We start from the raw sequence: 15,894 nt of genomic DNA on the forward strand, positions 1-15,894 counted from the left end.
AGTCACTTCAGGCCCTGCCCCAGTCAGCCCTGCTGCCCTCAGTGAGGAGGCTATTGACCTCCTGAGATCCCTCACTGTTGGGCAGTCAACCATTCTGAATGCCATCCAGGGTGTCGAGAGGCATTTGCAACAAACAAATGCATACCTGGAGGGCATTCACTCTGGCTCGGCGGCCCAACAGAGAGCATTTCAGGCTCTGGCCTCCGCACTGATGGCAGCCATTGTCCCTGCCTCTAACCTCCCCCCTCCAACTTCCTCTACCCAGTCCCAATCCCCTCAACCCCAGCCTATCCCAAACACACCTTGAGACCAGCATTCACCTAAATCACCACACAAAAGTAGCTCAGGCAAACACAAGCACCACACTTCATCTCACAGGCACTCACACAAGCATCATCCCCATGCAGACACATCAACATCCACTGCCTCCACTGTGTCCCCCTCCTCCTCGTCATCCACCTCTCGCCCAGTAGCGTCTCCACTCACACCTGCATGCACTACATCCTCACGCACTACCTCCATCACCATCATGCCCATCTCAGCACACCCCTCACTGGCAGTCACCACCCCCACATCCATGCACACGTCCCCTGTGACCTCTCCCAGTCTGTGACCCTTCCTCCAAAAGTACACGAACGCAAGCACCCTCCACCCAACAGTGATCCACCTCACAACAGCATCCAGCCCATGCACCTGCACTCAAACACAGCAGAGAGACACCTCCTACAACCACTCTCTCTTCCTCCACTCCCAAACCCTCTCCCTCTTCCCGCCCCAGTGTCTCTAAGAAGCTTTTCCTGGCAAACTCTGACCTCTTCCCTGCACCCCCCCCTCCTTCCCCTCGGGCTAGGGTGTCCAGAACCCAGCCCAGCACCTCAGCCACCAAGTCGACGTCCGCTGTGGTTCCTGCAGCTAACAGAGGCTCAAAGGGGGCACCCGTCAGCCAAGCCAGTGTGCCACCAACACCTGACAAGGACAAAACCCTTCCGCCACCTGCCAAGGTGAAGAGGGGGACAGCGTGCAGCAAGGGAAAGGAGCACCAACCACCCAGCAAGGCCACCTCAAAGACTCCAGCTGCCAGATCCAAGGTGACACACCATCTGCCAAGGCGAGGAAGGGGTAGAAAACACCAGGCAAGGCACTTCAGCCATCGGAGGCTGCAGGTGAAGGCCTGGTGGCTACCAGCACAACCGCCAGCACTGCCACCAGCACTGCGGCCAGCACCGCCAGCAGCACCGCCGCTAGCACCGCTGCTAGCACCGCATCAAGCACCGCCACCTGCACCGCCGCAAGCACCACGCAAGGGCTGGGGCCTCCACCCACCACTGGCAGCACCTGCACCACGGCCAGCAGCTGCACCGCGTTAGCACCGCCGCATGCCCTGCTGCAAGCACTGCCACCTGCACCGCTGACAGTAGCTCCACTAGCAGCAGCAGCAGCCCCAGTGGGCAGCCGTCCGAGACTGCAGGAGAAGGGCTGGAGCCTCCCACCACCCTGGCAGCACCAGCACTACAACCAGTATGCAGCCTTAGCCGCCGCAGGATGGAGTCTATTCCTGACTCCATGGACTATCATGCAACCTGGTCCCTGCAAATCTCATGCAAATCTCATGCCTCAGACACCCAGGTGAGGGACTGTGAACTGCCACACCCCAAGTGTTGCATCACTGGGCACAAGGCCCCCTCCAGAACCAGTGGAGATATGCATCCAGTCACCCAATCCTTGGCAGGATAAAACAGACTGGGCACAAAGCCCCCTCCAGAATCAGTGGAGAAAGGCATCCACTCACCCAATCCTTGGCAGGATGAAGCAGACTGGTCACCAAGCCCCCTCCAGAACCAGTGGAGAAAGGCATCCACTCACCCAATCCTTGGCAGGATGAAGCACACTGGGCACAAAGCCCCCTCCAGAACTAATGGAGAAAGGCACACACTAGAGAGACTGTGGCTTTGCATTCCCCAGGACCAAGCAGTGGGCAACCCACCCACTAGAGAGACTGTGGCTTTGCACTCCCCAGGACCAATCAGTGGGCAAACCACCCACTAGAGAGACTTGAGAGATTGTGGCTTTGCACTCCCCAGGACCAAGCAGTGGGCAAACCACCCACTTGAGAGACTCGAGAGACTGTGGCTTTGTACTCCCCAGGACCAAGCAGTGGGCATGGAGCCCACTTGCGGAGCAGTGGCTGTATTCCATCTTCTGGCTGAGGGGCCCCCCCTTCCCAATTCCCCTGAGGTGCCTGTGTGTTTTCGACCTGATGTCCCTGCAGTGTTCTCTCCGTATTGAGGCAGGAGTCAAGTGTGGGCTTGGCCCATGATTTTTGGCCCAGTGGCCCACAGACATTTTGAATGGACAATGTACCGCCTTATGTACATATTGTATATTTTTGTAAATACTGTTTTTCTATTTATTACGAATATCTGCCTATTTCTAATATATCACTGATTTGACTCTATTCCTTTTGTCCTTGCGTTCTTCCAGGGGGTTACGGGGTGTAAATGTAATGTTGATGCATGTTTTTGTGTGTATGGTGTTGTGGGTGAGGGTGGGGGTGGGGGTGTTGCGTGTGTGTGTCACTCTCTTTTTCCTCCCCTCTACCCTGTGTACTAGGTGCCGTCTCACTGTGGTCGTCGCTGCCGCCTTTCATATTCCTGGTAGATGAGGAGGTAAACCAGCATGGGCAGGACCTGCAGCTCGGGCTCCATGGTGTCCTGGTTCTTCGTTTGTGTCGAGCGGTGAGTGGTTTCCCTTCCAAGTCCTGGTCCTAGTCCTGGTCCGCCGTGCTTTTGATGGCGTTGGTACCGCCCCGGAAAAGCTGGCGGATTGGCGGGTTGTGTTGGGGTGGGTGGTACATTGTCTTCCGCCTGTCTGTTGGCGGTTACCGCCGCAGTGTTTGTTGCTACCGCAGTGGCGGTCAAAGTGTTAAAGTGGCTGTCTGTGTTGGCGGTTTCCACCATGGTCGTGATCCCATTTTTTTACCGCCGGCCTCTTGGTGGTATTACCACTGCTTTAACACCGACCGCCAGGGTTGTAGGGAGGGCCTGAGTCTTGTAGGGAGGGAGTACTATTAAACAAGTGGATGCTGTAGATAACGGAAAGGCACCTACTTCTTGGAGGCTACTAACTACCATAGGGAGGTTTCCAATGGGCTCAGTTAGTGGGGGAGTACTAACTAGCCAGGTGGATAGGGAAGGAGGAGAGGATTTGGGCTATAGCCTAGACAGGTTCAGGGAACTCAGAGAGTTCTGAGTGCGCTGAACATTCTGAATGATCTGGCTGTTCTGAATATTCTCTATGCTTTCAGAGAAAGACTCTGGGACGATCTGACCCAAAATCTCGTCTCCCCTTTCCTGAATTTTATCCATGTCATCCATGTCATAAGACTCCCTTGGGGGGTCCTTCAGCTCCATACCAAGTGTCATGCTAAGAGGGGTTGCTCCATTTTATTCCTCATGTGGGATTTTTTCTTTTTCCCAAAAAGTAAATATGTGCTTCTGGCCATTCAGCTGAACAGCCGGATTTGCCTTATTCCAAAGGGTTGTTAGATTTAGTTTTTATACATGATCTTCCTGGGAGCGGGCGCCCTGAGCATAGCTTCTTCATGGCCATAGTTATGCCACACATCCTAGATTAAAACTGGGTTCATAATCTTAAAGAGTCTCTCAAAAGTCTCTTGAAGAATAAGCAGCACCGGGAACAAGGAGCCCCACTCCGAAGCCCACCCAGTGAGTTCTAATCAGAACACTCCAATGTTTGGACCTGATAGAGACGAACGTCAAAGCTCCAGGGTAAGAGCCAGGGTAAATGCCATCAAAATGCCTCCAAACGTCGCTAAACAGCAGTATGTAACCTATTGCACTGAAATAACAACTGGATAGTGTATGAGTGTACAAGTGCCACAAAATATTCATAAACCTGGAAGACAAACTATAGGAGCCAGACTCCAGGCTACGAGCAGCCAACTTTTGGAATTGCTCTACCGCTCCCTTTACCCTGTGCAGCTGTTGTGACACGCCTTCCCACTCAGTTAAAAATTATTCGTCACCACCACTCTTTTCAATTCACTTCACTCCTTGAACTTAATCCTGGTTCTCCTGGATTCAGCCTCAGACCACTGTAGCTGTCACTACTGGGCCTCTACTCCAGTTCGACTCCAGTTCAGTTACTGGCCCCCAGAACCACTGGATCACGCTTTGGCCTTCAAGCGCTCTCCGGTTCCCTGGCCGCTTTGCAGACTTTGCAATCTTTACAGACCTATACAACCGTGCAACACAAGCAACATAAGCCCAGGACAGCACTTTCCAGGGCACTTTAGGCTTTAGACTGTAGGCTTTGGGCTGTAGACTTTGGGCTTTGGGTTTCAGGTCGCACTCCTCGGGCCCCAGCCAGGCCCCCAGCCATTGGCTTGCTGGCTCCTCCCGGGTACTGCCACCTCTGCTGTTACCAGACCGCTTCTCAGGCCGCTATTCTCAAACCCTTGGTGGGACGCCTTACTCCATGGGCGAGGGTGGGGTTTTAGGTCACATTTTCCATTCGCACCTCACTGCTCCTTAAGACCACCTTTCGGGCCTTTCAGGCCCCCTCACCAGGGCTCCTGTGATACTGCCAGGTAGAGCAAAGTCCAGAGCCCCAGCAACAGCGCCACAGCTGCCAAGCCACCAACCCTTCATTTCTGACTCTTTAGAAACATCCCATAGCAATATACAATCGGTGCCCCACTGGGTGGAGATAGTGGCTCTTGGAGGTATGTTGATGTGGTAGGTGGGTCTATGCTGGTGTGCAACTCACGTAGGCTGGAGGTGGTAACTCCTAGATAGGTGCTAGGTTGTTTGTCAGGAACTGACCAAATCACTGCATCACTGACTTAAACAGGGGCAGGAGGGTAGCTTCAAGAGGGATGTTGGGGTGTCAGACCTCCCCTAATATATTATTTTTCTAGTAAATAGTTTGCTACAGGTGCTTTCAATCGGGTATGTCGAGGTGTCTGTTGTATTTCACTTTGGATTTTCACATGCACACAGATTAAAACACTCATGCACTCGCCTCTCTGATTTGAAGTTCTTAAAAATGTTGGTTAATTTACAAAATATTTTGTTTTAAGTACCGCTAACAATCCATACTGCTCACATAATTGTTGCGAAATCTGAAGCACAACAACTCCTTTCCCTCCCACTCCCTAGTCTTACTGACCAAGCTATGTCCTTGAACTGAGGCACTGTCTCCCAGTGCAAAACAAGGAAATGTACTGAGTTCTGGGTAGGGCAACGAATCTCCAGGGCAGAGTCAGTGACTCCCAGGTAGACCTTAAGGGTTTATTTGTCTCACTGGGGCACATACAGCATTCAGAGGTATGGTTAGGGTTTGCAGGATGGGGGACATGTGCAGGTTTTCACCACAAGTACTTATCTTTTTTTAATAGGCACATTGCTTCCATTATGCACTGCACAGAAATTTCATCTAATAACCCTGACCAAATAATGAAGGTCTGAACAACCCAAGTAATGGAAAACACATGGCTTAGCATAAACCAGTGGATTATGAAATTTAAAGAAAATGGGGAGTGAGTTAGGTAAGCTGCAGCAAACATTTGTGGATGTGGTGCACAATCACTCCTAAATGTATAAAGAAGTGACTAGTTTATTGGTTGATTTGTAAGTGTGCATAGCAGATTTCAAAAAGGGAGAACGGCTACAGAAAAAGCACTGGCAATGCACATAGGTGTGACTTATGAGTGAAAGTGCTTCTTTTGTCACTGATGAGTTTTTGCACTCAATAGGCCATCATACATGTACTCTGGCACTAATATTTGTGTTCATGCATCCATTCATCCATCCACTGACTCATTTTTGCATTTACCCTCTGGGATAGTTGCAAAAAAACACATAAATTCAGCATAATAGGCACAATATATTAGAAGAATGCCAGCAGAAAAAAGAAAGTCTGCTGATGTCTAAATACAGTGCTGTATGCTTGCAGTAATGAAACTAAACACAGCAGTGGGTGTTTGTCATGCAGAGGTATTGTAAATAGTTTATCATTTGTTATACAGTTCCCTTTAAAAGGTGGGACTGCGTTTTAGGGCGACAGAACTTCAGGATAAAGTTCACCCAATTCCTAGCTAGCTCACAGTGCCTGACCTAAACCCCCAACCGTCCCAGGGTGACAAATAATTACAGCAACCTCAAACATGACAGTATGACTTCCAATAAATTTGTGGAAGTCATGTTGTTTTACTCATGCATGTCCAGGGTAAACACAAGAAATATACTAATAAAGGTTTTCAAACATTTATTGAAACTCTTGTATTCTTGCACAGACAGAATGAGCTGTGATAATTAGGCAGATGAAACAAAGCATTGTAACCAGAGTTACTAACATGATAAAATGAATAAACAGTCCAACCATGGTGATTTTAAATTGATATCCTCCTACCTAGTGCTATCTACAATCTGAGAGCATAGAGGGTGTGCCCTCTGCCTGTGCCTGATCTAGAAGGATAACCGGAGACCCCCCTACCTGGAAAGCTGAACCAGGGTGCCGGTCAAGAGTGGAGTTGGCAATCCTTCTCCACAAGGTGGAAGATCAGCAGAGATGCATGTCAAACACATTATCACCTCAAGGACCGAAGTGGCCGGAGTGCTCCTCTGACCTCTCTCGGGCAGTGCACAGTTTATATAATTAAAACCACCCTATGTTACAGGCAGAGCTCTGATGCAATGATATGTCTAGATTTTAGATGCTGTTTCCGAACACGCAACACACACACTAGGATATCTTGTTTCTGTGTTTCTAGTTTTGAATGTAGTGTATAGATTATATGTCGAGGAAGGCTATGTAAAAACAAAAAGCATGACCACCGCATTTACAACCAATGTGTTGGCCATGTTGTAATGTCAAAACAATGATACACTACAGACAACAGCATTCCATTATGGTCTGCTGGTTCTGAGGAAGGCGCCATGTGGAATGTTGCACAATGCAGGTGAAATTTTATGTCAAGACCGGAGGCTCCTATTATGCATTCTTTTCTTACTTTATTTTTGAATAGCAGCAGTCAAGAACTACAGCTCAGCAACAGGCTAGCCAATGGGAGCAAAAAAGTAGGCACACACTGAACCAATGAAGAGCCAGCAAGGACCATAGAGTACACTCTTGACTGCAAGCAGCCCTCTTTTCTTGCTGCTCGCAGTCAAGATAAGTACTCTTATTTCATTTTCCTTAATTCTGATTTTGTTTACATATGTTTATATTGCTATTTTCAATATTTGCTAAATATATTTGTGCTCCAGGTTCTGTTCCCTCCAATGCCTGTTACAACCCCTCCCACCCCCCTCCGCGTGTTCAGGGTGCTAGACGCCTGAGGCTTGCACGTTCCTTAACGGTTGTTTTCTTCAACCCTGCACGGCAGCTTTACCTCACCACTTTTACCGCTCCTCATTGAGCGCTCGTTCTCTTTGCCGGCTCGGCAATTCACTTTCCCTGAGGGAACATTGTCCCTCGGACATGCATTTCCGGTAGGCGTTGTCCCTGGGGTGCGGCCTTCCTCCGCCTGCCCAGCGCTTCGTATCTCTGAGGGAATTTCCCTCTCTATGCGAGCGCGTCTCTCAGACACTCGCATTCCTCAGTTTGTCTCCTCCGGTTCACGTTGTCAATAAGGGGCGGGCCTTCCTCGCTCCTCATTGGCCATTACTTTTATATCTCCACCCCTGAGGGGAGTGTGTTTACTTTATTAACTCTCTTGGTTGCAGTGCTACTTCCTATTAACTGTTTCCTGCCCATTCCTCCAGTTTTCTTGGGTCTACATGGATTCTGACAGTTCTCCTGTCATGCCTGATGTAAATGAGGAAGTCTTTAAACTAGAATATTTTCATTCAGTCCTCTGTCAAACAAGCTTTACAAGCTTCCATGGACAAAATGTCAAAAAACATTGAAAATACTGTCTAAAACATGGTGTCCAATTCTCTGGCCCATTCTGCGGGGGAAAGCAGAAAACGCAAACAATCTCTAAAGAAAATTCCAAAAGGCGCTGAGTTGCCTAGTGAGGTTTCCTTACAACAGATTGAGGACTTGGTTCCTCCCAGGCCTCCTGCTAAGGAGGGGAATACCACAAAAAATACCAACACATCTTCTTCGCTTCATGCTAAATGCAAATTTAAATAAAAAAACACTGATGATGCGCCAAAAAAGATTGTTATTACTAACATTTTGGACACAGATGACGATGACATGGATGACTTATCCCATTCTGATATTCCTGATGACAGTTTTTCGACTTCCTCTCCTCCTCCATCTAAGCGTCTTAAACTATCTTTTGCTGATGCTTCCTCTTCCATTGTGGATTCCGTCAGAGTACCTATGTTTGACCCACTCTAATTCATCATCCCACTTCCACCGAATGGCTTCCTTCTCCCCATGTAGGTGCATACATTTTGTCCCGGCTACGTCTCCCTCTGGACAAACAAACCAGTGCAAAACTAAAATCTGAGTGTCCAAGACCTTCCTTACCATCTAATATTACAGGTACCCCTTCCATAGATCAATCGCTAATTACCTTCTTCACGAAGTTTGGCAAGGATCCTCGTAAAGGGGTTGACAAAGCCTGGACAACCTGTCAGGACAAATGTCTTGACGTGGTGGGCCCCCTAGCCTGTATTTTTGACCTGGCTGAGGCAGCCAGACTGGATGACTCCTCTATTAATCCTGCAGATCTTTCTCTCTGGATCCAAAGAGTTTTCTGCCTTTTAGGAAATGCCAATTTGGCTATTATTCACGAGAGAAGAAAGGGTTTACTCCTGAAACTCGACCCAAAACTGGCTAACCTTGCATCTCTTGATCCCGGCATACAGGCAGATGGAAAACTTTTTGGAGATTCCTTCATTATGTCACAACCTTCTCCACGAATGACAAAGCTCAACAATCCTTGAAGAAGGTATTCAACCAGTGTGATTTTGCACGGGCCGTTAGAGGCAGGAGCTGCTTTACCGGCCGCACCTACCGAACCAAGGTGCAAGAGGCTCCTTTAAACTCTAATTACAACCAGGAATACAAACCCCAATTCTATCCCCAGAGGTCTAGGGGTTTCCGCAATCACGGACAGCGTTACTCCAGATCCAACAACTCCCAAGGTAAGCCTGTGTTCTGGCCTTCCTGTGGGAGGGCGTTTAAAATATATCATCCAAAAATGGCGGTTTATATCCTCAGATCCTTGGGTTCTAGGTACGATCCAGGGTTATCGAATCAAGCTATATTCCCCTCCTTTCCAATCCTTCATCCCTCCTCCTCAAAAAATTTCTATTTTAATGTCTTCCCTCATTACCACAGAGGTCCAGTCTCTACTGGACAAAAACGCTATCCAACCTTCCATCCCTGATCCCTCAGGATTCATCAGCTCCCTCTTCCTCGTACACAAGAAAAACAAAACCAGTAATCAATCTCAAATCATTCAACCAATTCATAACATATCGCCACTTCAAAATGGAAACTATTGTCCATCTCAGGGACATTTTACTTCAAAATGACTGGCTTGTAAGATTAGACCTCCAAGATGCCTACCTAACTATTCCCATTCATCCTTGACACAGAAAATATTTAAAATTCCAATAGCTCTCAAAAACTTATCAGTTTTCCTCCCTTCCCTTTGGTCTCTCGTCAGCCCCCTGGTGTTTCACAAAAATATTGAAACCGTTTGTAGCTCATCTCAGATCTTTAGGTATCAGACTCATAATTTATCTGGACGATACTCTCATCATGCACCAAGATGTGCCATCTCTTCGCTCTCATCTTCTTCTTACAAGTTCTCTCCTCACAGACCTAGGTTTTCTTATAAACCCAGAAAAATCCATGGTGGTCCCCTCCCAACAAATAGAATTTTTAGGTTTTCAAATAGATTCCACCTCAGCCACTCTCCATCTCCCTCCCTCAAAAGTTTTTGTCAATCATGAAAGAGCTTCTTCAAATGCTCCAAAAAGATTTAATCTCGCTCAGATCTCTAGCAAGAGTGGTAGGCCTTCTCTCTTCTTCGATCCAGACCATTATTCCAGGTCCTCTACACTACGTCTAAAAATCCTTCACCTTCGCAAAGGTCTCGCCTTTTCCGACCTCAGAACTCTAGGTGCAGATTCTCAACTAGAAATTCAATGGTGAATATCCAATTTAGATGCCTGGAACGGTAGAACTATCTTCGCCTCTGCGCCCGATCTTGTGTTAGAATCAGATGCAAGCCTCACGGGCTGAGGCGCTTGCTGTGGACCAATATCGACTGGCGGTATATGGTCCCCAGAGGAGTCCAAATTGCACATAAACTATTTAGAGATGCTTGCAGGCTTCTTTGCGATCCAAAGCTTTACAAAAAACAAAGCTTGCTGCTCTATCCTTCTTCGCATGGACAACGTATCGGCAGTCCGGTACATAAATCACCTTGGGGGAACCAGATCAAAACCTTTGGCCCTTCTAGCAAAAAGCTTTTGGGAGTTCTGCCTATCCCACAAATTTTCCCTCCTTGCGGAATATCCACCAGGTTCCCAGAATTCTATAGCGGATTGGCATTCCTGCTATCTCAAGGATACCAGCGATTGGAAACTTCATCCGTCTGTTTTCCAAAAGCTTCTGAACAAATGGGGTCCTTTCCGCATAGATCTCTTTGCCTCTCGACTCAACTCCCAACGTCCGCTTTTCTTCAATTGGCGTCCAGACCCTCTGGCAATTTCAACAGATGCATTTCTTCAGGATTGGTCCCAATCATTCAATTATCCCCTTCCTCCGTTCATCTTAATCAACAGAGTTTTAGCCCAAGTCAGCCATCAAAAAGCCTCTTTGGTCATCGTAGTTCCCTTCGGGCAGTCCCAGGTTTGGTTCCCTCCTCTTCTGGAATTATCGACGGACTTTCCTCTCCTTCTCCCAGTCTTCCCTTCTCTCCTCCTAGATCCCTCCGGATCTCCCCACAACCTAATTCTCAACAATTAGTTAACTCTTTCAGCTTTGAGGGTCTCGGGACGGCCCCCGACAAACCACTCTTATTTCGTCAGAGGTTTCTGAACTCATTAGTAACGCCTGGGCTCCAGGCACAAAGAAAGCATATAGACCAGCCTGGTCTCTTTGGACAGGCTGGTGTGTGGGAAAATGTATCAATCCCTTTTCGACAGATTTAGGGAGTCATTCTGACCCTGGCGGTCACCGACTGCCAGGGCCAACGACCGCGGAAGCACCGCCAACAGGCTGGCGGTGCTTCCTGGGCCATACCGCCGCGGTCAGAAAAGGGGAACCGGCGGTTTTCCCCATGACTCTGTTTTACCTGCTCACTCAAGAAAAGAGGGCTGCTTGTAGTCAAGGGTATAACAGGCTGGTGGTAATTACCTCCAAATTATGACCATGGCGGTGATAACTCCCATAGACAGCCAATGTACCACACCAACTGCCAGGGCATTAACACCACTGACCATGGCAGTAGCCATCAACAGCCAGGCAGAAGACATGGTACCAGCCACCATATAATGACACATCACACCACCACAATTTCTGAGGTGGTACCACCATCAAACGCCTGGCAGAAACACTTCACAGAAGACCAAAGACTCACCATTAGAGACACAGAGAAGATCAACGTCGCCATGGAACCGGAACTGCAAATCTTCCCGATGCTTTTCTACGCCATGCTCCATCTGGAACACCAACGCAGTCGACGATGGTGAGCACAGCCGCCTAGCACACAAGGGAGGGAGGGAGGAAAAGGAGAGTGATACACACACGCACAACACACACACCATTCACACACACACCATACACACAACCAGCTGCAGATGAAAAACTGTGTCATAGGACACACCTCATTATAATGCAGGGACAACAAAAAGTAAGAATTGGAAATGTATTTGCATGACAACAACCACCATTAGCACCGAAGTGACAAATATTATACATGAACCATTGTCCAGAAAGGGACAATGCCCAGTCCAAAGTACAAAAGGCCCACATGGCCACAGGACAACGTCCAAGCCCCAACTTGATCCTGACATTCACCGCACCAAACTGTGCAGAGGCAACATGTTGGAAGTGGGCAGGCACCTCAGGGGTAAGGGTGGTGAGGTGCACCTCAGCTGAAGTGAAGAACTCGCCCACTGGTTCTGGAGGGGGCTCCATGCCCATTTCCTAATGCTGGGGAGTGCAAGGTCACAGTCTTTGAGGTGGGGAACTCTCCCACTGGTTCTGGAGGGGGCTCCATGCCCATTTCCCAATGCTGGGGGGTGCAAGGTCACAGTCTTTGAGGTGCGGAACTCACCCACTGCTTCTGGAGGGGGCTCCATGCCCATTTCCCAATGCTGGGGAGTGTAAGGTCACAATCTCTGAGGTGGGGAACTCGCCCACTGCTTCTAGAAGGGGCTCCAGGACCATTTACCAATGCTGGGGAGTGCAAGGTCACAGTCTCTGAGGTGGGGAACGTGCCCACTGCTTCTGGAGGAGGATCCTAGTACAACAGTCCCGGGAGGGTGACCTACATGCCCTCTGCTGGAGGTGAGGGCTGCATTGTCTCTGCTGGGGGAGGTGTCTCCTGGGCAGCCTCTGCTGGAGGTGAGGGCTGCATTGTCTCTGCTGGGGCAGGTGTCTCCTGGGCAGCGCCTGCTGAAGGTGAGAGCTGCTGTGACTCAGCTGGAGGTGAGGGCTTCTCGCCTTTCATTGGTGGTTGAGTGGAAACCATTACAGTCATTGGTGGTTGAGTGGGAACCATTACAGTCATTGGTGGTTGAGTGGCAACCTCTTCTGTCATTGGTGGTTGAGAGGGAACTACTGCTGTCATTGGTGGTTGAGTGGGAACCTTACCCCTCCTGGCTGGTGGAGTGGGATCCTTCCCTTTCCCGGCTGATGGAGTGGGATCCTTCCCTTTCCTGGCTAGTGGAGTGGGATCCTTCCCTTTCTGGCTGGTGGAGTGGAATCCTTCCCATTCCTGGCTGGTGGAGTGGAATCCTTCACTTTCCTTGCTGGTGGAGTGGGATCCTTCACTTTCTAGGTAGTTGGAGTGGGATCCTTCACTTACTTGCCTCCACGACTAGGAGGTGCCTCCACTGTCCCCGTGGACTATTTGGCTGAGATGCTGGGCTGGGTCGTTGAGACTCTGCTCTTACTGGCAGGTCGGGTTGTGGAGGGGGAGGGAAGTTGGGCAAGGAAAAGCTTAATTGGGACAGGGGCGGGATGAGGCAGGAGGGATGCAAGTGGAGGTTGAGGGAGTGGTTGTTGGAGGAGTACGTCTGCTGGACTTGGGTGCAGGTGCATGGGCAGTGTGCTTAGGTTAGGTGGATGGCTGTTGGGTGTCTGGGTGCTTGGGTTTGTATCCCTTAGGAGGGGGGACAGACAGGGTAGGACACAGGGGGCACGTGGATGGATGTTGTGGAGGTGTCTGCTAGTGAGGTGTGTGTGCTGCTTGGTGTGGTGATGGTGGTGCTGGCTGTTGAAGCAGTGCAGGCTGTGAGTGCGGATGTGACTGTGAGGGAGGAGGAGGGGGAGACGGTGTAGGCAGTGGCTGTTGTTATGTGTGCAAGTGTCTGATGTTTGTGTGAGTGCTTGTGGCCTGAAGTGTACTGCCTGTGTTTGACTGTGCTACTCTTTTCTGATGTTTTGTGTGCATGCTTGTCTGCATGTGTGCATGGGATGGGTTGGGGTTGAGGAGACTGGGACTGAGAAGTGGTATTTGGAGGGGGGATGGTTGGAGCGCATACAATGGCTGCCATCAGAGAGGAGGCCGGAGCCTGGAACGATCTCTGTTGGGCCATCAATCTACTGTGAATGCCCTCCAGGAATGCATTGCATTGCTGCATCTGGGATGCCAGCCCCTGGATGGCATTCACTATGGTTGACTGCCCTACAGAGATGGTTCTGAGGAGGTCAATAGCCTCCTCACTCAGGGCAGCAGGGCTCACTGGGCAGGGCCTGAGGTGCCTGGGGCAAAGGAGATGCCCACTCACCTGGGTGAGCGGGCACGGGCAACTTGGTGAGGGGCTACTGGCAGTGAGGTGCTGGTACGGGGGTGGCGACTGTATCTGGAGCTGGGCTGGTCCCAGAGGTGTCTGCCACCACCAGGGAGCTCCCATCAGAGGAGGAATCAGAGTCAGTGTTGTCAACTCCTGTCTCCGCCGTGGTGTTCCCCTTGCTCTCCGTCCCCTATTCCCTCTGCGTCAGTGGACTCTGCCTCCTGGGTCCTGTGGGATGCAGATCCCTCAGTCGCCGGTGCCCCTGCTACTCTGCCAGATGATGCTAATGCACACATGGACAGGAAGACAGAAGAAAAAAGGGGGAGAGAGAGAGAAAGGGAACACTGGGCCAATTACAGCACCAACACCACAGTTGACATACACATTACCATCACACACAGGGTTCAGGATTGAGCACTATACACCACACTGGCAATCAATTAGCAAGGTGCCACAGCAAGATGAGGTCCAACACCGCCAACTGCAGCCCTCCTGGGACCCACTAAGACCAGTCTGACATGGAATACAACCTAGCTAGGTTTCCTGAATTTGCTATACACCCATTACCCTTGAGCTGGGTCACGCTGCAATGTATGACCTGGCTTTAAAGGGCACCCACTGACTCGCAAACACCATCCGGATCCCATGCCACCTACCAATGATTGTAGTTACGCCCACGGTACTCACCCCCTTGTGGCTGCTGTGATGCCCTCAAGTGCTCATCCAGATCTGGGTAGGCCACCGCCAGTATACGGGTCATCAGGGGGGTCAGGTTCCGACGGGCGCCCCTTCCTCCTTGGGAGGCCATCCCCAGCTTGGCCTCCGTGGTCTTCCGTGCCCAGCATCTCAGGTTCTCCCACCTTTTCCAACAGGGGGAGCTCCATCTGCTGTAGACCCCCAGGGTCCGCACGTCCTTGGCGATGGCACGCCACAATCCCTTCTTCTGATGGGCGCTGACCTGCAGAGGTAATACAGACGGAAGGACACCATTACACATACAATCCAGCCTGTCACACATATGGCCCACAAATCCCATTTCCATCTCCATTGGTGCCCACATCACCCGGCACCCACCATGTATACTGGCAACAGACACACCACCCCTTCAAATTACAGGATGCTTGCACACACATCTCCATGCAACTTTGGTACAAGCATCGTGCCCAAGGTGTACTCACCTGTTGGTCTGGAGGCTCATGCAGCAGTCCATACTGGGGTACGACCCTTTCCACCAAACTCTCCAACTCCTCTGAAGTGAAGGCAGGGGCCCTTTCCCAGTCACACGGGCCATGGTAGGTTCCAGACACAGGTCACAGCAGCATCCACAGTGTAGGTGTTGTCCTGTGGAAAGTCAGGAATCAAGTGAGGATATAGATAGAAAATGGTGGTCACGTCGGCGGTGGTGTACACTGTCACCGCCGCTGCTGATCCCCATTGGCCAATGTACTCCATAGAGCCCCATATTAGCCAATGAGGAGTTGCACGGCAGTGCAAGACCGCCTTCTGCCATGACTCCCAACATCAGCGGAGTTACCTCACTTCCACCTGACCCTAGATGCAGGACAGGCAGTCCCCATTTAATGGTGGTGGACAACATTCAGATAATCCATAACTGCATCATTGCTGATGATTGCACATACATTGCCATTCCTACTGTCCAATCACATTAATGCTCTATGTACACTGAGGTGGTGGTTCCATTGTTCAAATTGTGACAGCCTACTCACTCTGGTGTCCCTTAGTTACCTACCACTGTGGATGAATAGGAGAAGGAGACAAACCCCCGTGTACAGACCCCTTGTGGACTTGGCTACACTTCAGGAGAGGCACATAATACTCACCTATAGACTGGACAGGGCCACAATCACAGAGCTGTGTGCCCAATTGGAGCATGATCTGATATCAGCTATCCGTCATCCCACTGGTATCCTCCCTC

The sequence above is a fragment of the Pleurodeles waltl genome, chromosome 3_1 (assembly GCF_031143425.1).
Source record: "Pleurodeles waltl isolate 20211129_DDA chromosome 3_1, aPleWal1.hap1.20221129, whole genome shotgun sequence".
Lineage (NCBI taxonomy): Eukaryota > Metazoa > Chordata > Amphibia > Caudata > Salamandridae > Pleurodeles > Pleurodeles waltl.